Genomic DNA, 23,608 nt, shown 5'->3' with positions numbered 1-23,608 from the left:
GTATGCAACCTCTCTCCGTGGGTGGGTGAGTGCGCTTTCTGATACTCACCAACTTGCTCAGCACATATATATATACACACACATGCACCAGCCACGCACATGTAGGATAAGACAAAGGAGAAGGCAACAGGCTGTGGGTCCACCTACTGAGTCTTCATTCACCCTTTACAGCTGTCATAGCAACCAGGTAGATTCTTCCTTCTCCTTCATTGGTTGCTAGGAGCTGGAGTAGAACCAAAGAGAGAGGAAGAGAGAGAAAGGCTGGTTCAGGGATGAGGGGCAGAAGGCCTTTGAGGCAGTTGGGAGTGTGGGACATGGGGATGATGGGCTGGGAAGAACTTTGCACAGCTGGCAAGTGGTTGAGTTGGAATGAAAGACATGGATGGGGAAAGAGGCTCTTGGATCAGTCACCTGGGAGGTCAGGGAATGTAAAGAACTCTTTGGTGCCACATTATATTTGCCCAACTAACTTGGCATTTAATCCTAAATGTAGTGGCACTGCATGTTCTCAGGAGAGACCTGTGGTTTGAAAGCTGACCCGGAGGGCTCCTGCATGCAAATTGCATGTTCCAGGGCGGAACTGTCCGATCTCCCCCAGAATGTTGGGAATCTGTCCAGAAAATAGGAATGTAAAAATGCTGCAAAATGCCTAACTTCTCTCTTGTCCTTCTCCTTAAAGGCCCGAACCCCCCAGGCCATGTCTGTACGCCGGGGCGCTTGTCCGTTGCAGGGCCAAGCACCCAAGCCCAAGATACCGTTACCAACAGCCCCTCCATATCTGGTGATCTTCGGCTGCCCCCCAGGCCATGACAGCACGCCAGGCACGCATGTCTATTGCAGGGCCAAGCGGCCCACCCCAAGATACCATTGTCAGCAGCCCCTCCATATCTGGTGACCTTCGACTTCTCCACACAATGTAGGTAACTACGTAAAGGAGGTGATGATTATGGTTTTTTTCTCCTGGTTTCTCCTGGTTCATCATGGTTTGACCTGGTTTCAGTGACCAGGTCAAAGTGCTGGCTGTTTAACCTTTTGGATAAGTGGGGGTTGTTCCTATGTAAGGAGAATCCTTCCTTCCCATGCAAAACTGTTTTAATGCTGGCTCACATGTTTTAGCAGAGATCAGGCTGATGCTGCTCTAAGCCAGAATTTTTAGAAGCAGCTGAAAAATACATCCCTTCCTGGCAATTCCTACAGCTATGACATGGCAAAGCTTTACAGTTTGACCTTGATGCATTGTTAGATTTCTATTTTCTGCCTGACTTCCTGATTTGTTCCTTCAGTATTTATGGCTGGGCTATTATTTTGTTTTCTGTTTGGCTTTATATTTGAATCCTTTTTTTTTTAAAGTATGACTTGTTTAATTGGTGCGAAAGTCTGCGCCTTGTAAGTACGTTGGATTTTCAACCTCTGCAATTTGAAATGTGACATTCCTGGATTTTTAGCATCATTATTATCATCAGTGACAAAAGGGAAAAGCTACTAAATGCAAATATTTTGGTCATCTTTTCCAAACAGAGACTGTGGAGATCAGCTTCTTTGCTGCCAGTTCAATAACGATGGGTCCAGGGTTGCAGTAGGATTGCGTACTGGAGCCATTAAGGTCAGTGTCAGGCAGGGGGAAAGGACAGTTCCAGAAACTAGGATTATCCCCAGAAGGGCAGTCAAAAAAGGCCAAGAACATAGCTACCAAATTACTGTTAAGAGGAAATATTACGACTATAAGGCACTACTATACCATGGAAAAATATAGAGGATACAAAAGCAATTACATAGAAATGGATACGTTAATGATAAACTAACATATATATGTAATATAAAATAAGAGGGATATATATATATACAGTATATATATATATATATATATATATATATATATATATATATATATATATATATATATATATATTAATAATAATAAAGGAATATGCTTCACGAAACAATTAGCCTGCAATTTAGCAGGTGTAAATATTAAGTTCTGATACCAAATAATCCATGTATAAAGCGCAATGCTTTATTTTGTCTTGAATGTATATGTTGTCACCCCCCTGTTTTCCCACTCTTCTTTTCTTTTTTTTCTTTTCTATGGATGCCTATGCATAAATAATTATGTAATTTCATGCACTTTGTAAATGTTGTATTGTTCCATTGTTTATATCCATTCTTTTTAAATATAAATAATCAATAAAGTATTTTTTTTAAAAAAAGAACATAGCTACCCCATGCAATTGAAGCTCCACCTCTTTTTCCTATTTGACACATAGATGTTACATATATGTGTTTGTAAGACATTTCAATTGCATAGCCACAGATCAAAAAGGGAAGGACACTTCAATCCACACAATGAAAGAATGGCTGCAAAAGATGATGGAGTGAGCTGGCATGGCTAACTTGACTCTTTTGATAAAAGAGTTTTTGTTTCTACTTGGAAACTGTTTCTGGACTTTCTGCTTCAGGTGGTAAAAAAATTGAAACTTTGGTTTTTGGTTTTGCCAATTAGATTCGTTGATATAGGAATAGCTAGTTATACTACTATGTAAAAGTAAAAAGCTGAGGTTTGATGTTTCTATCTTACCCTACTGCACCAAGGGAGTTAGTAGACAAGGCCTTTTCTTTCCTTTTTTTCTTCTTTTCTGCACTCTTCCCTTCACTTTTCCCTCCCTATTTTTCTTACTATTTGTTTTTGTATTTTTAAAAATATTTTGTATTATAAACAAATAAAAAATATTTTAGAAAAGAATTCCCAATCAGGGGCTCTTAGAATCCAAAAAATTGCATAGCTCCAGATGCTTTCTTAACTCTTCACACACACACACACACACACACACACACACAAACAACACACACCACCTACAAACAGGTGCCATGCTATCTTTGACTTCAATGTTCAGCAGTCTTGCCTTACCTGGCTCTCTCTCCCAGGTGTGCTACCCTCCAAGAGACTAAGATGTGGTTCAATTTTCATCTGAAAAACAACAGATTAGTAGAAAATTTGAATACCCATTTCTGCCTGCTAGAAATCAAAGCAGGAGATGAGCGGGATCATAGATTACAGAATTCTTTTTCCTTTGTTTTTATTTTTATTTTTTAGCACCTGTTCCATCTTCACAGGTTTTCAGAAAGCTCAAAACATTTTGCATGCTTCAAAATAAAAAGCCTTCATTTATTTATTTATTTATTTTTATTTATTTAGTGATATTTATATGCTGCCCAATTCCAGCAGGATTTACCATTTTGATATTCTAAAGGAGATTATAAATATAACCAATGATCAGAGATTTGCGATCTTAAATATATTTACCAAAGAGTAAAGAGCAAGCCCTTCGAAATACCAAGCTTCAAAGGACTTGCATCTAAGTAGAACCACAGAACTGCAATAAATGGTGGTTTAATGGACATGCTCTCATTACGATTAGATCTCGAAACAGTGTACAGATAGTCCTTCACTTAATATCATAGTTGAGCCCAAAATTTCTGTTGCTAAATGTGACATTTGTTAAGTGACTTTTGCCTCATTTTATGACTTTTCTTGCCACAGTTGTTAAGTGAGTCACTGCATTTAAGTTAGTAACACTGTTGCTAAGTGAACCTGGTTTCCCCATTGACTTTGCTTGTCAGAAGGTCATAAAAGATGATGCTGCAATTGTCAGAAATGTGAGTAAATTGCCAATCATCTAAATTTTGATCACGTGACCATTGGGGATACTGCAAGAGTTGTAAGTGTGAAAAATAGTCGTGTCACTTTTTTCAGTGCCATGGTAACCTTGAACAGCCACTCAATGAACTATTGTAAGTTGAGGACTACTTGTTATGCAAGTTGTCTCATCTCAAGGAGACCCAAGGGATCATTAAACTTAATTCATCGGGGATAGATAAACTGTGGTTTTCACAGCATTCCTAAATTGTATCACTAACATTTGGCAATAAGCCTCTTTATTTGTGTCAATGAGATCCCTCCCTCACTCCCTTCCTTTCTTCCTTCCAGTTCTGTCTAAGTGAGGAAACGCCAGAAAATAAGTTCACACACACAAACAGCTGGAAAGGTATAATATGGCAATTATATTGGTCAAAAATATTCATAGCATAAAATGGTTAAAGCTAAAAAGTTATCAAAAGCTGGACAGCGGTCCATAGCTAATGACCTTTTCAGGCCGGAATCTAAGAACTAATTAACAGTCGCTTTGAAGTGTCTATTAATCACTCAAACTCACAGACTATTGGCAGAGGATTTTGTAGATATTTAAAGCTGTCTTGAAGCAAACATGATATCTAAATTACAGAGTCCACACCTTGCCATTGCTTGAACATTGTCATTTGCACTGATTCCTGGTGAGACCTCCCAAGGTGTGGCCAAAGGTTCTATAGAGCTATTCACCCCAAACTTCTTTCTACACAAAAAATCCTGCCTGCTCATAGTTCTGTGCACCCTTACATCTATAAGTGGCTCTTCATCATCTCTTGAGTCACTCAATAACATCACTGGAGATGCTACAGTCTCTAATTGGCTTTCGACCTACAGCTTCACATCCTGTCCACTCCCAGACTCAGATGTCAAGTACACTGGCCTAGGATACCAAAATGCACTCGTCTCTTGATCCTCAAAATCCGTGATCAGCTGAGCAGGACATGGACAGGCTACAACACTTCCTTCCTTCCTTCCTTTTTACTTATTCACTTAATATCTTCCAGTTATAAACCCTCAACCTACATGCTAAAACAAACACATACACAAACAAGGGAAAGATACCCCCTACCACCAATAAAATAAAATAAAATAAATGCTTCTAACCTTGGACAGTATTGACATTGCAATTTTTCTCCAGGATCCAAGAAAATTTGTTTCCTGAATGATGAAGGTTGAATCTGGGTACTGCTATGCCTTCAGAAATTTGCAAAGTATATGGTATACATTGAATCCATTCTACAGAAGTGGAACCATAGTGCTGTTCAAAGAGTTGTTATTTGCCATATTATCAGTTTCAGCTTCAAAACTACAATCTTATAGAACATAGTTTTATGATATTTTCCAGGCAAAATACCTATATTCCCTTGGATTTTTATGGTATGGTTTTTACTTAATGGAATATTAGCCATTTTTTGTAAATTGCTAACTTTCTGTCATCCTGATATCTCTTCTCTTGTGTTTCATTTATTCCCCTCATCCCTCAAGGTTAGTGTTGATATTTCTGTGTCTCTTCTCCTGTGCTTAAGGTTTATTCTGTCCATGATGGATCACTTCACCACATTCTTGCTGATAATGACACAACATCCCTAGGACTTCCCACCACCTCACTGCACTTTATGCCCCGTGGACCTGCCCACAATGGCGATGTCTTACTTACCACCTGTGAGTAACACTTTTCTGATATGATGAAGTTTGATTGCAACTTCTTGGCACACAGGGCTCATTTCTTTTTGTTTGGAGTATGCAAGGCTCTGAATATTATTAAGTGTTCATAATAAACTAAATGTTAAATTCATTGAAAAAAAGGACTACGAATGACATGACAACTGTGTTCTAATATCAAAGGGGTTATGTTGTGGTTGGCTCTGGGTCAGCTCCTGCCCCAAGGACTGTGGGGGTGGATGTGGGTGAATCCTCCCAGTGTCAGAGGCCTGTTTTTACTGCCGACTGATTTGGACAATGAAGTACAGTATCGTTGGAAGCAGGGAGTGACTATGAAATGGGACCCTCAGAGGGGGTCATGGCAGACAGCCCATTAGGAAGTTGAAAAACTATCCTTGTGGTGTGACCAGAACAATCTAGAACTGAACACACTCAAAACCGTAGAAATGGTGGTAGACTTTAAGAGAAACCCTTCCACCCTTCCACCTCTCACAATACTAGACAACACAGTATCAACAGTAGAGACCTTCAAATTTCTAGGTTCTATCATATCTCAAGACCTAAAATGGTCACCTAACATCAAAAACATCATCAAAAAAGCACAACAAAGAATGTTCTTTCTGCGCCAGCTCAGGAAGCTCAAACTGCCCAAGGAGCTGCTGATTCAGTTCTACAGAGCAATCATTGAGTCTGTCATCTGCACCTCTATAACTGTCTGGTTTGGTGCTGCAACCCAACAGGACCGACACAGACTTCAGAGGATAATCAGAATTGCAGAAAAAACAATTGCTGCCAATCTGCCTTCCATTGAGAACCTCTATACTGCACGAGTCAAAAAGAGGGCGGGTAAAATATTTATTGACCCCTCACATCCTGGACACAAATTGTTTCAACTCCTACCCTCAAAACGTCGCTACAGAGCACTGTACACCAAGACAACTAGACACAAGAACAGTTTTTTCCCGAACGCCATCACTCTACTAAACAAATAATTCCCTCAACACTGTCAGACTTTCTACTAAATCTGCACTTCTATTCTACTAGTTTTTCTCATCATTCCTATCACCCATTTCCTCCCATGTTGAATGTATGACTGTAACTTGTTGCGTATATCCTAAGATTTTTATTAATATTGCTTTTTCATTGCTTATTTGACCCCTATGACAATCATTAAGTGTTGTACCACATGATTCTTGGCAAATGTATATTTTCTTTTATGTACACTGAGAGCATATGCACCAAGACAAGTTCCTTGTGTGTCCAATCACACTTGGCCAATAAAAAATTCTATTCTATTCTATTCTTATCTTTGCTGGACTCTGATGAAGAAGCAGTTATAGACGCACGCATGCGAAGGGCCATGAATAGAAAAGAGCAGCTACGTAGGTATTACAAGAGATAAAAGAATTCACCTGTAGTTGGGTGTGGTTCAACTAATTAGGGCTGCTGTTAAATGGGCAGCGTGCTGGCCTCTCACTGTGGAAGATTATCTTTTTAAAAAAATATATTTTTATTGATTTTGTAAATATGGTTACATAAAACAAACATAAAACAGTGCACAGAGCGTGTGCCCATCACCCGACCGACAATAACCACCACCACGAATTGCAGGGGGTTCGAATATTTTCATGCATATGTTCTGGGAGTGTGTAGAAATTCAGAAACTTTGGAAAGAAGTGCAGAACAAAATAAATAAAATGTTAAATATTAATTGGACAATTACAAAAGAAATAGTGATATTAATTAAACAAAGAGAACTAAGAGATTTTAGAGAAATAAAAATTGCAGCACTGGAAAGTGCTCAAGCGGTAGTGGTATTGGGTTGGAAAGAGTCTATAAAATGGACACTACAGAACTGGTACAGGTACATGGTGGATCACATACATTTTGAAATCATGGAAATAAGATTAAACAACTTTGATGAAAATAAACTGGAGAAGCTGATGGTACAATGGAATAAGGTGAAAGGTTATATGCTGAATAGAATCTGTGACGCAAATGTGAAAAATAAACTCCAATCACTCTTTCAATAATAACTGTGGAAGATTATCTGTTCGTGATAGTGGATGTGGCTTTACTCTCCGGATTCTCCAAGGACTCTGTGCTTTGATATCAGGACTCTGAACTTAAACCATAGTCAAACGTGTGAGTTGGAAAACATTTGAAGGAGAGTAGCTGTGATGACTTCACAGCTACGTGTTAATTGCTTTGAGTTTGTTTTTTGTTTTTTCACTGCATTCAAGTGTGTTTGCTTTGAAGGTGAGCCCTTTGACTAACAAAGGTTGCTTCTATTTTTCTTTGGACAGTATTCTTGACTTTTCACGTGTGTGTGTCTGCTTTTTCTACCTTTGCATTTAATTAGGGGCTCGTGTCGAGAGCCCGGCAGAACAGGTTACCACAAAGAAGAGGTAGTCAGCCTATTCTCCAAAGCATCTGAAAGCAGGACGAGAAGCAATGAATGGAGAAAATCAACTTAGAACTAAGGGGAAATTTCCTGACAGAACAATTAATCAGTGGAACAACTTGCCTCCAGAAGTTGTGAATGATCCAACACTAGAAGTTTTAAAGAAGATATTGGATAACCTTTAGTCTGAAATAGTATAGGGTCTCCTCCTCAAGCAGGGGATTGAACTAGAAGACCTCCAAGGTCCCTTCCAACTCTGTTATTTTGTTATTTGGTTTAGTTTGATATGTGAATGGAGCTATTTAGCATTGCCATTTGTTCTTCTCTTGATCATCTAAATGTGGCTTCATCCTTAAGCATTGACAAAGAAAAGCTATTGCACATTTGATGTTTTACAAACTTATTCAAGTCAAAAAAGGACTCTTCCTAATTGTGCTCCATTTTAGCAATAGCATTTAGACTTATATACCATTTCACAGTGCTTTAATAGCCCTCTCTAAGCGGTTCATAGAAGCAACCTATTGCCCCCAACAATCTGGGTCCTCTTTTTACCCACCTTGGAAGGATGGAAGGCTGAGTCAACTTGGAGTCGGTGATGAGATTTGAACTCCTGAACTACAGCTAGCACTTAGCTGAAGTAGCCTGCAGTGCTGCCCGCTAACCACTGTGGCATCCCAGCTCTTATTTTGAGTTCTGTTGCCTTACGAAAAAAAATGTTCTCTTTTCTTTTCTTTTTAAATACGGTATTTTTATTAATTTTCCACTTTAAGAAAAGAAAACACAATAGTAACTACAGAAGAAAATCAAAGAAAATTAAATTAATAGTAGTATATACAGATATTAGCATTGTATTAGCATTAAGGTAACTATATTTATATTACATTATACACCAGATTATAATTTGTCTCAAGTATATAAATTAGTACAAAATAACAAAAAACAAAGAATGCTGTCTATCTACATTGAATAATATCATTACATCTCTGAGCTCTCTCCCAATCATAGATTCTGGTGGGAAAGTGAAACTATGGCACGTCTCGTCTCACACCTGCATGCGCACCATCACAGAAGATCGCCAAACTCTCGCAGCCTGTTTCAATCCTACTGGCTCCAGATTTCTCACAGGTGGAACAGGACCTGGAATTTATATGTATGATGTTCAGACCTGGGAAAAATTGCAAAATTTTGTGCCCAGGTACGCTGTTGAGTTTTGGACATAAGCTCTTGAGAAGATCAGAAAGTGTAAGAAGTAAATACAGTGGTACCTCTACTTACGAACTTAATTCATTCCGTCACCAGGTCCTTAAGTAAAAAGGTTTCTAAGAAGAAGCAATTTTTCCCATAGGAATCAATGTAAAAGCAAATAATGCATGCCAAGGGAGGGTGGAGGCCCTGTTTCCTCTCAGGAGATTCCTAGAGAGGCCCCACGGAGGCTTCTCCCCGCTTTTTCCGGCCCTGTTTCCTCCCAGGAGATTCCTAGAGAGGCCCCACGAAGGCTTCTCCCCGCCTTTTCCAGCCCTGTTTCCTCCCAGGAGATTCCTAGAGTGGCCCCACAGAGGCATCTCCCTGCCTTTTCCGGTTACAGTTTCAGAGCCTCAGTTTTGTAAGTGGAAAATGGTTCTTGAGAAGAGGCAAAAAAAATATTGAACACCTGGTTCTTATTTAGAAAAATTCATAAGTAGAGGCGTTCTTAGGTAGAGGTACCACTGTAATGGGCTCCACTTAGTAGGGAATTTTGTGGTTGGTTTTTGGCTTTTAAGTGCAATTGTAGGGGACAGAGGTAACAGGAGGAAGAACTCCAACCAAGACAATGGTCAGGTAAAAGAAAATATTTGTAGCTGTTATCGGTGCTTTGGTTTCCCGAGCTCACTTTTGAACATTTCGTCACCAGGATAGGAAATGTCATCACTAGAACATTGGTTGAAGTGTCTCATTTGCTTTTAAATGGTCTTGTGTAACTATGTGATTGGTTGGCTGTGTGGATGATAGGTCATGTGATGGAAAGATCACATGGGTGGGAAGTCATGCTGGTGGGAGGTCACGGCATGGAAAGGTCACCTGGAGGTCAAAGGAACTCTGAATTTGGGCTAGAACTGTAACCTGAATCTCAGACAAAATTCTCCGTAGACCACATGAAGATAAAGGGAGAGGGAGCAAGCTCTTTCAAATTTGCAAAATTGCGTTACTACAGCCTTATGATAAAAGTAGTATTAGCATGCATAACTTAAGTTTTCTAATATGGACTACCTCAGAGAGCTGACTATATCCATCTTCTTTCTCCAGCGATACCCCAGCTGTGATGGACGGGCATATGTCCAGAGTCTATGCTTTGGCTTTCTTCCCAGAAAACAATGAACGCTTCATTTCTGGAGGATGGGATGACACAGTGCAGGTGAAACTTTGGGATTCAACCAAAGTTGTGCTGCTGAGCAGTTATGGGGTTGAGAATTGGCAAATGGAAATTTCAGGAACCAGAACAGAAAATGGTTGTGTCTTGTCCTGCAAATATCAGAGTTACTGTATGTTCTGCCGGGCTCTATGGTATTTGTTGTGGTTAGCTCTGGCCCGGCTCCTGCCCCAAGGACTGTGGATGCGGGGGAGACATCCACATGCTGCAGGCCTGTTTTGCCCCCGGTGGACTCTGCTGATGAAGGCTTCTCTGACCAAGAAGACATGAGTGACAGGGAGGAGGAGAGTGTGGCAGACAGCTCAAAAGGAGATCAATTATCTAGCTCCTCCTTGGATTCAGAACAAGAGTTAATGATACGCATTAACTCATTAAAGCCACGCATGCGGAGAGCGATGCATAGGCAACAACAACTGAGAGATTATTATCAAAGAAAATGAGGCCACCTGTGGTTGGGTGGGGCTGTGGTAATTAGTGAGGCTGCTATAAATAGCAGCCTGTGGGTTTGGCCATTGTGGAGAATTATCTGATCGTTGTGTTTCATGACTACTTTGCTGACTTTGATCTTTGTGTGCTGATTTTCCCCCACTTTGAAACTAAACCAGAGCAAAGTGTGTGTCACTTTGTGAAAGAAGAAGGACTGTGAATTGCCTCACAGCTGCAAGCTAAGTATCACAGAACTGATAAGGGACTTGTACAAATTACCAGTTTGTTTGGAGACGAGTGCTCTTTGCTATACCAAAAGAGGGCTTGATTTAAGTGAATTTTCATTATAAAGAACATTGTTTTGAATTTTCAAACGTGTGTGTGTCTGAAATTTGTACCTGTGAATTTTTGGGAGGATTCTACCAGAGAGCCTGACAGAACAGGTATGTGTCTCCCGAAAATTCAAGGGTACAAATTTCAGACACACACACACTTGAAAGTTCAAAAACAATGTTCTTTATCACAAAAATTCAAAAGAAACAAAGCACCCTTTTTGTATTGCAAAGAGCACTCGTCCCAAAGCAACCTGATAGTCTGTACAATCCCCTTAATTAGTCCTTAAGTACTTAGCTAGCAGCTGTGAAGAAACATCACAGCCCTCCTTCTTCCATGAAGTGAAACACACACACTTTGCTCTGCTTTGGTTTCAAAGTCGTGAAAAATCAACAAACAGCAAGGCACAGTTCTGAAGAACAACGATCAGATAATCTTCCACAACGGCCCAAGCCAGCACGCTGCTATTTATATCAGCAGCTCTAATTACTGGAGCCCCACCCAAACACAGGTGGCCTCTCTTATCTCCTGCAATATTTCCTCAATTGGTCTCTTCTATGCATGTCTTCGCCTGCGTGGGTCTAACACTTCCTCATCTGAATCAACGAAAGATAATGGAGATTGGCTTCTTGGGCTGTGTGCCAAGTCCCCCTCTTCCAAGTCACCCCCACCTTCTTCTTCGTCTGAGGAAACTGCACTACCTGACTCTGTCGGCAATAAAACAGGCCTATGACATGTTGATGTTTCCCCTGCATCCACCTCCACATTCCTTGGGGCAGGAGCTGGGCCAGAGCCAACCACAACACTCTAGAGTTCCAGGTTTGAATAACTAAAAACCTCAGCCAGATTGACCACTATTTTACACAAAGGCAAAGAGAACCTATAAAATACCCATTGGTGCTGCTCCACCTTCATGTGAACCCAGGGTAATTTGATTCAAAATAGAAAGATTGGGGGTGGAGCTTAATAGCAATAATAATAGCACTAAATAATAATTAATAATAATAATTTATTAGATTTGTATGCCGCCCCTCTCCACGGACTCGGAGCAGCTCACAACAAAATAATAATGTAAACAAATGTAAACAAATCTAATATTAAAAAAACATTTAAAAACCCAATATTAAAACCATGCAGCACAATCATTCCATACATAAACTATATATGCCGGGGGGTATCTAGTTCCCCCATGCCTGGCGGCATAGGTGGGCCTGTGGCTGTTTGTGTCATTGCAGGTATGAAGAAGGAAGTCAATTTTTCTTTTTAATTTCTAGTGACTTATATGCCATTTCATATTGCTCTACAGCCCTCTCTAAACCATTTTACGGAGTCAGCATATTGGCCCCAATAATCCAGCTCCTCATTTTACTGACTTCGGAAAGATGGAAGGCTGAATCAACCTTGAGCTAGTCATGATCAAACTCCTAGCAATCAGCAGAATTAGCCTGCAATACTGCATTCTAACCATTGTGCCATCACAGCTTTTAATGTCCCCACCTCTGCCCTCTGACTCTTTAAAAAAACAATTCACTTGTCTCTGTAATGGGGTAAGAATGTGGGGATTTATTTTTTTTTTTAAAAAAAGGACCTGAGGGAAAATGTTAGACTTTTTTGTTTGTTTGTTTGTTTGTTTGTTTGTTTGTTTGTTTGTGTTGAAAGGGACCTTGCAGGTCATCAGGTCCAACCCCCTGCTTAAGCAGGAAATCCTACAGCCCCAGCCAAATGACATCTCCTCTTGAAAATGTTCAAAGTTGGGGAGATCACAACCTCCGCTGGCAGGCTATTTTATTTTATTATTTTATTTTATTTTATTTTATTTTATTTTATTTTATTTTATCATTCATTCATTCATTCATTCATTCATTCATTTATTTATTTATTTATTTATTTTGTCCAGTACACAATGCACATTGAAGAAATAATTCCACTGATTTATCGCTCTGACTGTCAGGAAGTTCTTCCTTATTTCTAGGTTGAATCTCTCCTTGGTCAGCTTCCAACCTCGTCTGGCCCTCTGGTGTTCCTCGTCTGGCCCTCTGGTGCCCTGGAAAACAGCATGACCCCCTCCTCTCTGTGACAACCCCTCAAGTACCTGTAGACTGCTATCATGTCCCCCCTGGCCCTTCTTTTCTCTGGGCTATCCATGCCCAGTTCCAGCAATCTCTCTTCATAAGTCTTGGTTTCTAGTCCCCTAATCATTTTGGTTGCTCTTTTCTGCACCTTCTTCAGAGTTTCTATGTCTCTTTTGAAGTGTGGTGATCAGAACTGAATGCAGTACTCCAGATGTGGTCTAACCAGGGCGTTATAGAGTGGTATTAGTCTTTGGAGTCTTCGGAGAGGGGCGGCATACAAATCTGATAAATTATTATTAAATTATAAATTATTATTATTAATACCTCTCTGGTCTTGGAGTGTATCCCCCTGTTGATACAGCTTAGGATTGTGTTGGCCTTTTTAGCCGCTGCTGCACATTGCTGGCTCATATTTAGTTGATTATCCACCAAGGGACTTCCCCTGCCCTCTTCCATGTTTAAAAGGTGTGTACTATGGGAATATTTAAAATCTTTTTTAAAAAAATTGATCTTCAAAGGGTATCAGGTGCAGATTACAGACAGATACTGTAGGTAACAATGTTGTGCCATCTCTGGAGGGGATGAGGTTGGATTTTTCAGCCATTTGGAGGGTAGGATTTGAATTGGTCAAGTGGCTTCCAAGAGATGTGTAAAACTATTAAAAGAAAGAGGTGGAATTTAAATTTCTTTAATCATGCTGCCCAAAATAGGTAATTTAGCTGTAAGGGTTAGCTTTCCAATCTTAGTAGGAAGGTCTCTCTGAGTTTTGGGAAACCTAGGACTGGAATAAAAAAAAATATCAGAAGGATCGCTGTATTTTATAGATTGTGTAATTTGTCTCAAGGACATACCTCAAAATGCATCCCAGAATCATAGGCGCCATTGATCGTTCCATAAGGCACAGGTTCCCAACTCCTGGGCTATAGACTAACACCAGGCTGCAGAATGCCAGAAACTGATCTATGCAAACAACTTAAGTCCTATCTGTAAGATGCAGGCAGCCCAGAAAACCTCTCTCCATGGAACTGGTCCAAAGTGTCCAAAAGGTTTGGAGCCACTGCCATAGATGACAGACCAGGCAAGGGAAATGGTATCTAGTGGGCCTTGGAGGCTGTGAGTTATCTAACAACATTTTTTTCACTTTTTGTTCTTCTAGTTTTGGAGCACACAAATGCCACATTCGCAACGGTATGCCTAAATATCTCCCCTACTTCTCCATTCAGTACTTTCACTTCACTCTTTTTGAGCCCTTCTCCACCTTCCTCCCTCTTCCATTTCTCCTTTTTTCCCTTTTTTTCTCTAACTTATTGTTTCTTCTTCCATAGCTTCTGTTCTTACATCTTTCCCACCTTATGCTCTGCCCTTCTCATAGGCGTATTTCTGGGCCCCACATCTGTGGGGATGCCCTGTCAATAGAGAAAACAGGCTTACAGATTTTGACGGGATCCTGGAGGCGGCATAACACCCTGCAGGTAAGACACTTCTGAAGCTCCAAAGTTGATCTAGAGGTTTCGGGTTTGGATTTGGTTCCTTTGACACAGAACCATGATCCACCAATAGAAGAGAACATTTGTAGCTCGGGATTAGATTGTGGGGTCCTTGGTGCTCTCTGAGCTGGTTTTTTTCCTTGCAAATGTTTCATTACCAAACTAGGTAATATCATCAGTGTCAGAAGGAGTGGATTTGTTCTCTGTTTATCTACTAGTAGCTTGCCATATCAGTGTTTATGGGAGTAGTCTTGATGGTTCCTCAATTAGATTACTAGCTTGTTTGTCTGAGTTTGTAGTTCTGTGATTGAGGTATTGTTTACTTCTTGATTGTTGGTCTAGTATTAATAGCAATAGCACTTAGACTTATATACAGCTTCATAGTGCTTTATAATAGTTTCTAAGTGGTTTATAGAGTCAGCATATTGCCTCCAACAATCTGGATCACCATTTTACTGACCTTGGAAAGATGGAAGGCTGAATCAACCTTGATCTGGTGAGAATTGAACTGTTGACGGTCAGAATTAGCCTATAATACTATATTTTAACCACTGCACTACCATAATACTCTTACCTTGGTGTTAACCTGGATGTGGACTGTTGATGGGGAAACATTTTGGCCTTTTTGATTTTTTGATTGTCTCTCTTGAATGGTATGTAGCATTTATTTCAATTGTGCACAAGTGCAATAAATCAGTGATCAACAGGCATGTATTTATAAAGGCTGCAATATCCAATTGATTGCTATTTGTAACCATCCCAGTCAATTTCCAATAAGCTAGATTAATGAAGGAACACTGATTCACTTAATGACATCATGATTCATTTAACAACTTTGGTGATTCGCTTAACAACTCTGGCAAAAAAGTTGTAAAATCAGGCACAACTCCACAACTACCTTACTCAGCAATGGAAATTTTGGGCCCAATTGTGGCCATAAGTTAAGGACTCTGGGGAAAAAAATAGTGCTCAATGCAAAAGTTATTGCAAATATGTGTTGACTTTCAAATATAGAGAAATCAAACTCTGCCTTTCTCATCTACAGTTTTATCAAATATACAATTCTGGATGGAATGCTGCATAAATATACACATTGTTATTGGTGTGCAATATTTTATTTATTTATTTTGTCCAATACACAATAATACACAATGAAGGTTATAGAGGATATAGTAGAGAAGAAATACAAGATATAGGAGAGACTATAGGACAGGGGACGGAAGGCATTCTAGTGTGCTTATGTACGCCCCTTACTGACCTCTTAGGAATCTGGAGAGGTCAATCGTGGATAGTCTAAGGGTAAAATGGTGGGGGTTAAGGTATGATACTACAGAGTCCGGTAATGAGTTCCATACTTAAACAACCTGATTACTAAAGTCATATTTTTTACAGTCAAGTTTGGAGCGGTTAATGTTAAGCTTGAAACTGTTCTGTGCTCTTGTGTTGTTGTGGTTGAAGCTGACGTAGTCTTTGACAGGCAGGACATTGCAACATATGATCTTGTGGGCAATACTTAGATCATGTTTAAGGCGTCGTAGTTCTAAGGTTTCAAGACCCAGGATTGTAAGTCTAGTTTCGTAGGGTATTCTGTTTCGAGTGGAGGAATGAAGGGCTCTTCTTGTGAAGTATCTTTGGACATTTTCAAGGGTGTTAATGTCTGAGATGCGATATGGGTTCCAAACAGATGAGCTGTATTTGAGGATGGGTCTGGCGAAAGTTTTGTAAGCTCTGGTAAGTAGTGTGAGGTTTCCAGATTGCAATTCTGCATTGATTATTCTTTTGAGGTATTCATTTGGAAATTGGCCAAATTTCTATTTTCAGCTATAAAATTTGGGAGGATAGAGTAGATTTCCTTACCTAGAGTGAAACAAATTTGCAAGGAATGCTCCCAGGTCATTTTTCTATTGTTGCATTATATAGTAAACCACCCATGCAGGAACTCTAGTTTGCTTCTAATGATCAGGATAAATAAGATGTGATCTAATATGAATCATTCAAACGTTCCTTTAAACAACAGATGTGCCATATATTTATACACATTTCAGGTAATTCTATAAGCCCTATAAAATTCATGAATAAGTAATACAGTGTTCCCTCGATTTTCGCGGGGGTTACGTTCCAAGAACTCCCGCGAAAGTTGATTTTCCGCGATATAGCGGCGCGGAAGTAAAAACACCATTTTTGGCTATGGACAGCCAAAAACTACCCCCACGCACCCTTTTTCAAGGCAGCGCAAGGAGCCGGGCTTGAAATTAGGGCAGGGAGCGACGAAAGTGCGGAGGCCGGCAAAGATTGCTTTGAATGTTGGCTGCCCCCGCCCCCTCAGCGCCTCCAGACCCCTCACCGCTACTGCCCGCCCGCCCGATCCACCCCTCTCACCGGCTTTCTTCGGACACGGGTCCTCCTGCAGCAGCGCTGGCAGCTACGGCTTCTCATCCTCCTCATTCGGCCGGTAGCCGCTCTGAGCGCTTTGAGAATGCCTGCCTCGCCTCTCTCACAGTCCCTTAACTGAGAGCACTTTCGTCCCAGCTATCAGCGACGGGCCTGGATGAGAGGTGGGGGCAGGCGTTCTCAAAGAGAGGGAGAGGGAGAAAGAGAGAGAGAGCAAGAGGGGGGAGAGTGGAAGGTAGAGAGAGAGAGAAAAATGATAGAAAAAGGGAGAAAAAAGAGAAATGAGAAAATGATTGAAGCAGAGAATGACATGAAAGAAAGAGAAAGAGAGAGAGAAGTGACTCGGTGATGACATATGACGTCATCGGGTGGGAAAAACCGTGGTATAGAAAAAAAACCGCTGAGTATTTTTTAATTAATATTTTTTGAAAAACCGTGGTATAGCGTTTCGCGAAGTTTGAACCCGCGAAAATCGAGGGATCACTGTACATTCATTGATTTAAATATCACAATAAGACTCGTGAGATGTGAAAACCTGCTATTTTGCTTTGTCAGACTTGATTTGTTGCTTAGCATTATAGGTAAACAGGTTTGCAATGGGGTGAATACATGTAGCTCGGGTGAAGGATGAGGGCAAAGGTTCATTCTCTGAGCTGGTGGGTTGGTTTCTGAATGCTTCACTTGAGGTGAACCACGCCTGACCTACAGTTAAGGGCTACCAAAATTTTTACTACCACACTGTGGGTGTGGCTTATGCAGGATGCCCTGCATTTTCTTTCAACATCTTTCAATGAAATTTGGGTGCTCTGGGGTGGAGCTCCATTTTGGCTACCCCCACCGCGTCCACCCCCATCCGGGCAGTAGCCCACCCCTGCTGACCCAATACAAGACCTTCACTTGACATGACCCTCTCCTGATGTGACCTCCCCATCAAAGACCTACTGACCACACCAGAAGCCGTTATAAACACAAGAACAATAAATTCCACTGCAGATGTTGCCTAGTCTGGTAATGAAGCATTCGGAAACCAACCCACAATAATAATAAACTCAGAGAACTAACCTCAATCTACGAAATGTTTCTTTGAGAAACCATAGCTTAAAAATGTGGAAATACTGTATAATCTAGGAAGCAGCCAATAAAATACAGATATTTTTCTTTGCCTCTATCCTAGGTTTGGGATGCTGAAACATGTCGCAAGATAATGGACATTCCAGAAGATTTTCGGGGTCATTCACAGGTTGAAGAACTATTTGTCATTATTTTGAAAACTCAGTTGAAACCAACATTTCCCAAAGCCTGGGAATCCTCCAGAAGTGTTCGATCATTTCACATATAACTCTAATTAGTGTGGAGAATTTAACCCATCATATATTTTTCAATAGGGCTCCTTTCTGAAAACAGCTACCAACCACCAAATTTATAAGACACATGAAACCCCTTCTCTTACCTTCTTACTGTAAAATCCACTTGGATTTAACATTCCACTTTAAACTTCTCCAACTCTGTGACCTGACACCATCACCTTTCTTCCACAAGGCTATTTATTTTGCCTCAGCTGTGGTGCAAGACAAAGTGCTCTGAATTTGCAGCTCTTGTAATAGGAATAGTGATTTAATGGACATTGTCTGAAGAAAGGAGTACGGATAAATGGTCACTGTGAAATTTTTCTCTTTCACTGAAAAAAAAAACAGACCAGATTGCTGTTTTATGATTGCAGTATGCCCAGTGATGTGAAATCACAGCTGCCAGGTCTTTTGACGGTTTTGGCTGCTTACACATTGAGCTCTTCCCAAGGACCAAGGGCAGTGATGGTGAACCTTTTTTGCCTCAAGTGCCAAAATCCCAGTCCATGCCCACTATAGCACATATATGAGTGCCCATACCCATAATTCAATGTTTGGGGAGGGCAAAAATGGCTTCCCCCACCCTGCTTTGGAGGTCGGAAATGGTCCGTTTCCTGACTTCCGGTGGGCCCAGTAGGCTGGTTTTTTGCTCCCCCAAGGCCTCTGAAGCTTCCCTAGAGCCTATGGAGACAAAAATGCCCTCCGGAAGCTGAAAATGACCTCCCAGAGCCTCCAGAAATAGCTGGCTGGCATGTACATGCATGTTGGAACTAAGCTAGGGCAACAGCTTGCATGCCAGCAGATATCGCTTTGAGTGCCACCTGTGGCACCCATGCCATAAGTTCGCCATCATTGATCTAGGGCATTACACTGTATTGACATAGTATATGGTATATACTGTAGTAGTGGCTCCAGATGGAAATTTTGCCAATGTGCAGATTTTCTAAGTGCCATCCAAGATTTTGTAATATAGCACCCAGCATGTTGATAAACCACTGGGATCACCACGACTGTTTTATACCATAATCTTTCAACTGAGTGTGGGTAGACTTGGTGTAGGATCATATTTTCTGCTGCTGGTTCTCAGTCCTGCAATATCAAGGGGGTTTCACATATTTGCAAGAAAATCCTTTTCCAGGATTGGGAAGTAAAAGTGAGAATGCCTCAGGTTTATTGCCATGATTTCAACAATCATGATGTCTCTATCTGCCATTCCATTATGTCACTTCGTTCATTTATTTAGACTTAGTTTGATTTTAACGGTGCACATCTGCCAATTGAAAGCTAATTCTTGGCAAAAAGAAGAAAATAGGATTCTTTTTTGATTGGTTTAATAAAGGGACTTTCTCTTGCTTTCCTCTCAGTTATATACTTGCCACTTCCTTGGCACTGACTACATTATAGCTGGTGGGAGTCGGAACAACATGTGTCGTCTAATTGACAGAAGAATTCTCATGGTAAGGAAGCATATATTTTTGTAGCGACCAAACTGAAAAATAGTTTATTAAAGCCTCTTCTAATCTCAGTTTTCTTCTTTTTTTCAGAGCACAGGGGTATTGAATGATTTGCCTGGAGGTGTTTATAGTAGCCATATCAGCTGCCGTGGAACCCTAGCAGCAACTTCCAACAATTTCCTGTATCTTGCACAGACTCCAGTAAAACCTTGAAGCCTTCCTCTGTCATTGTGAGGAACTCCTGCTACCCCTTGAAGGATATCACCAATGCCTTTGATCATCATGACTCTTACTAACCTTTCCTAGTATCCCAGATGTCAGTCAAAATCATGCAAAACCAGTCATCCTGGTATGCCTGCCATCTCCCCATCATCTTCTGCCACTCTGTGGACAAACAGAATCATGGTCTGTCCATGGAGACTCCTGCTTGATTGGATGTGCCCCATTTCATCATGCTGTGCTGAAGTCAATCCCTTCTCACCACTATCCTCTGGAGATATTGTTCTACTGGAGTCATCTCATCATGGTTTGTTTTAATCATCTCATCATGGTTTTCTTTTGAGGAGACATTTTGTTTGGATCTAGGACCCAATGTTCTGGGATTCTCATCACACACAATCTTCCATGCAAGAAATCTTAGCTGAACATCTTGTTTCTTATGGTTGGGACTAACTAGGTTAGTTCTGCAGATGTTATCCCATCTATTGTTGCTGCTGGCAATCCCAACATTCCTTGCTGCTTCAAACTTTTGCTTGACCACATCTGGCATACATTTCATATTAAATCAACAGTCGCTGTTCTGAGGACCATATAATGTTTTGAAATGGTTCCCACAACTGCAAATTGCAGAGAATTCCATCAATCTCTGAACATTTTTCTAATCCAACCACTGGAGGGGGAAAGGCGTCCAGTATTTCTGTCTTAAGTTTCCATCTTGCCTTGGGGGGGTTAAGCTTTCTATGTCACTTCTTTCTCTCTTTTCATAGCCACCTCATAGGGTGGCTGCCTTAAAAAAAAAACCTGCCAAAATAAAACATCTTGGCCGAGCCTTTGTGTATGTGTGTGTCCAGTAATCCTGGGTCTCTGGTGAGGAAAATGGGGTCTATTTGAACAGTAAAGGACTAAAACACTTTCCTGTTTTCTGAAGCAGTATTACAATCATCTCAAACTGCCTGGTTTTCCAATAGACGACCAATCTGATCCCTGTAGATCAGGAGTCTCAAACTTTGGCAAGTTTAAGACTTGTGGATTTCAATTCCCAGAGTTCCTCAGCCAGCTCTGGGAGTTGAAATCTACAAGTCTTTAAGTTGCCAAGGTTGGAGACCCCTGCTGTAGATCATTTTTCAATTTGTTTGTTTGTTTGTTTGTTTGCTTGCTTGCTTGCTTGCTTGCTTGCTTGCTTGCTTGCTTGCTTGCTTGCTTGCTTGCTTGCTTGCTTGCTTGCTTGCTTGCTTGCTTGCTTGCTTGCTTGCTTGGTTTGTTTATTTTTTTATGTATTTATTTATTTTATGTTTATGCCGCCCTTCTCCTTAGACTCAGGGCGGCTTACAACATGTTGGCAATAGCACTTTTTAACAGAGCCAGCCTATTGCCCCCACAATCCGGGTCCTCATTTTACCCACCTCGGAAGGATGGAAGTCTGAGTCAACCTTGAGCCGGTGATGAGATTTGAACGGCTGACCTTCAGATCTACAGTCATCTTCAGTGGCCTGCAGTACAGCACTCTACCTGCTACACCACCCCGGCTCTTCTTGTCTTCTCTTTCTGCTCAAGATCCCCAAGGACAATTGGTGGGCCACTGTGTGACACAGAATGCTGGACTTGATGGGCTTTGGCCTGATTCAGCATGGCTCTTCTTATGTTCTTATGAATGAATGAATGAATGAATGAATTAATTAATTAATTAATTAATTAATTAATTAATTAATGGATTAATGGATTAATACTGCTGTGGTCCAGAGGGCCACACCGGTAGGAACCCACGAATGCTTTTTTCAGCAATTATTTTCCTGCGCCTCGGGGTCAGAAGAAGCCCTCCAGCCCTCCCTCCTCTTAATGTCTTCCTTCAAAGCCCAGCTGAGAAGCTCCTTCTCAGGATAAATTGCATCAGTGGGTTCCCACCGGTGCGGCACTCTGAACCACGCCCATATGAACCCACCACTGCTGGTACGTGAAAATTGATGGAAAAATTGATTTCCATTCCATATGGCAATAACCCACATTCCAGAAAACCTTCTTAGTTTCAATAGCAGTAAATGCTGATATACAAGCAGTTTTATGCAGTAAATGCTAATATACAAGCAGAATTATGCCCCTTTATTTAGCACCTCTTCAAAATTAGAATGACTGCTGAATCCATTAGAATGACTGCCCAATCCATCCATTGCATCTTTGGCTACAGATCTGGATTGCAAAAAAGCTATCAGGGAGCACAGTTCATACAACAGAAGGGGGAGGACGAGAATATTCGGCATCTGTTGGCGTACTTTTTATGGTGCAAGTATTTGGCAACTTATAGCCATGTTCACTGTGCCACTTCGTTCTCAGTTGAGTTGTATAGCAAAATGGCTTGGCAAGTTGGTTGAACAAAGGTGTATGGTGGGGGAGGGTTGGATATATTAAAAAGGATCTCAGTGGTCCAATTAAAACATAATTCTGGAGGAAACCACAACAGGCAAAATGTGTCCCCAAACACAGCAGAGATAAACAATGGAATTGAAAAGGAGGCTGTATAAACACCAGGTTTAGAGTTCACTATTTCTTAACTGAGGCAGAGATTGAATATTTTAAAACTCTTGTATTTTATAGCTTTGTTTTTATTTTATTAAAAAGTATAGGATGACCCAGTGAAACTGCTCTTATTTAGATTCAGGAACATAAAGCATTCTGGTTTTGAAGAGGAGAGGTGTACAATTTATTCCTTATAGATCTTCCATACTGGAGTCTTCCTGTTTCCTCTTTCAAGCAGCATTTTTGCAGCAACTGCCTTATCTCCTTTTGTCGCATTTACTGCTACTTCAGCATTTTTCATGCCAGCCAATGCCCTGACTATTCCAGAGTCCAAGCAAAGTCAAAGTCCAGGGGTAAGCTTTGAGAAGTGAAATCTTGCCAATGAACATTGTTATGCAAGTTTACCCAATCTCCATACAGACTGGGTCAGGTGTCCTGTAGTCCGGGCTCAGTTTTGTAAGATTGGACCTGCCACCTCTTTGGTTTAGCAAACAGCCTAGGGCAGTGATGGCAAACCTTTTTTTTTCCTTAGGTACCACAAGACTATACGGATGTGTGAAAGTGTGAATGCGCATGCTCACGAATCCCAGCGACCAGTTAGGTCCCACAGAGTGGGTCTTCTCCGGGTCCCATCAACTAAACAATGTCGCCCGGCCCTCTGGAACCAACTCCCCCCAGAGATTAGAATTGCCCCCACCCTCCTTGCCTTTCGTAAGCTTCTTAAAACCTACCTCTGCCGCCTGGCATGGGAGAGTTGAGACACCTTTCCCCCAGGCTCTTTATATTTTATGTTTGGTATGTATGTGTTGGTTGGTTTTTAAATATGATAGGGTTTTATATGCTTCTTTTTTAATATTAGATTTGTTTCGCTACAATATTGTTTTTTATTATTGTTGTGAGCCGCCCCGAGTCTTCGGACAGGGGCAGCATACAAATCTAATATATTATTATTATTATTATTATTATTATTATTATTATTATTATTATTATTATTATTAATGAAGTTAGTTGTGACCTTCCCTGCTGACTTTTCCGTTGACTTTGCTTGTGGGAAGCTGAAGGGTTCTTATTTAGAAAATTCGTAAGTAGAGGCATTTGTAAGTAGAGGTGCCATTACATTTTTACCACAGTGGCTCAGATTAGCTATAAAACGTGTAAAATAATAAAAAAGCTGCTACCAGAAATTCCGTATATAATGCACAATCCTCTGT

The 23,608-nt window shown here is 40.7% G+C and overlaps 1 protein-coding gene across 2 annotated transcripts in view; it reads right to left on the bottom strand.

Annotated features, from left to right (window-relative positions):
• Nucleotides 1–23,608, bottom strand: part of LOC139155235 (linker for activation of T-cells family member 1-like) — a 126,519-nt gene that overhangs the window by 27,573 nt on the left and 75,338 nt on the right. The window lies entirely within an intron of this gene.

The sequence above is a fragment of the Erythrolamprus reginae genome, unplaced genomic scaffold (genome assembly GCF_031021105.1).
Source record: "Erythrolamprus reginae isolate rEryReg1 unplaced genomic scaffold, rEryReg1.hap1 H_1, whole genome shotgun sequence".
NCBI classification, from domain to species: domain Eukaryota; kingdom Metazoa; phylum Chordata; class Lepidosauria; order Squamata; family Dipsadidae; genus Erythrolamprus; species Erythrolamprus reginae.
The sequence above is the reverse complement of the archived record's forward strand: the minus strand, read 5'-3'. Positions and strand labels throughout refer to the sequence as shown.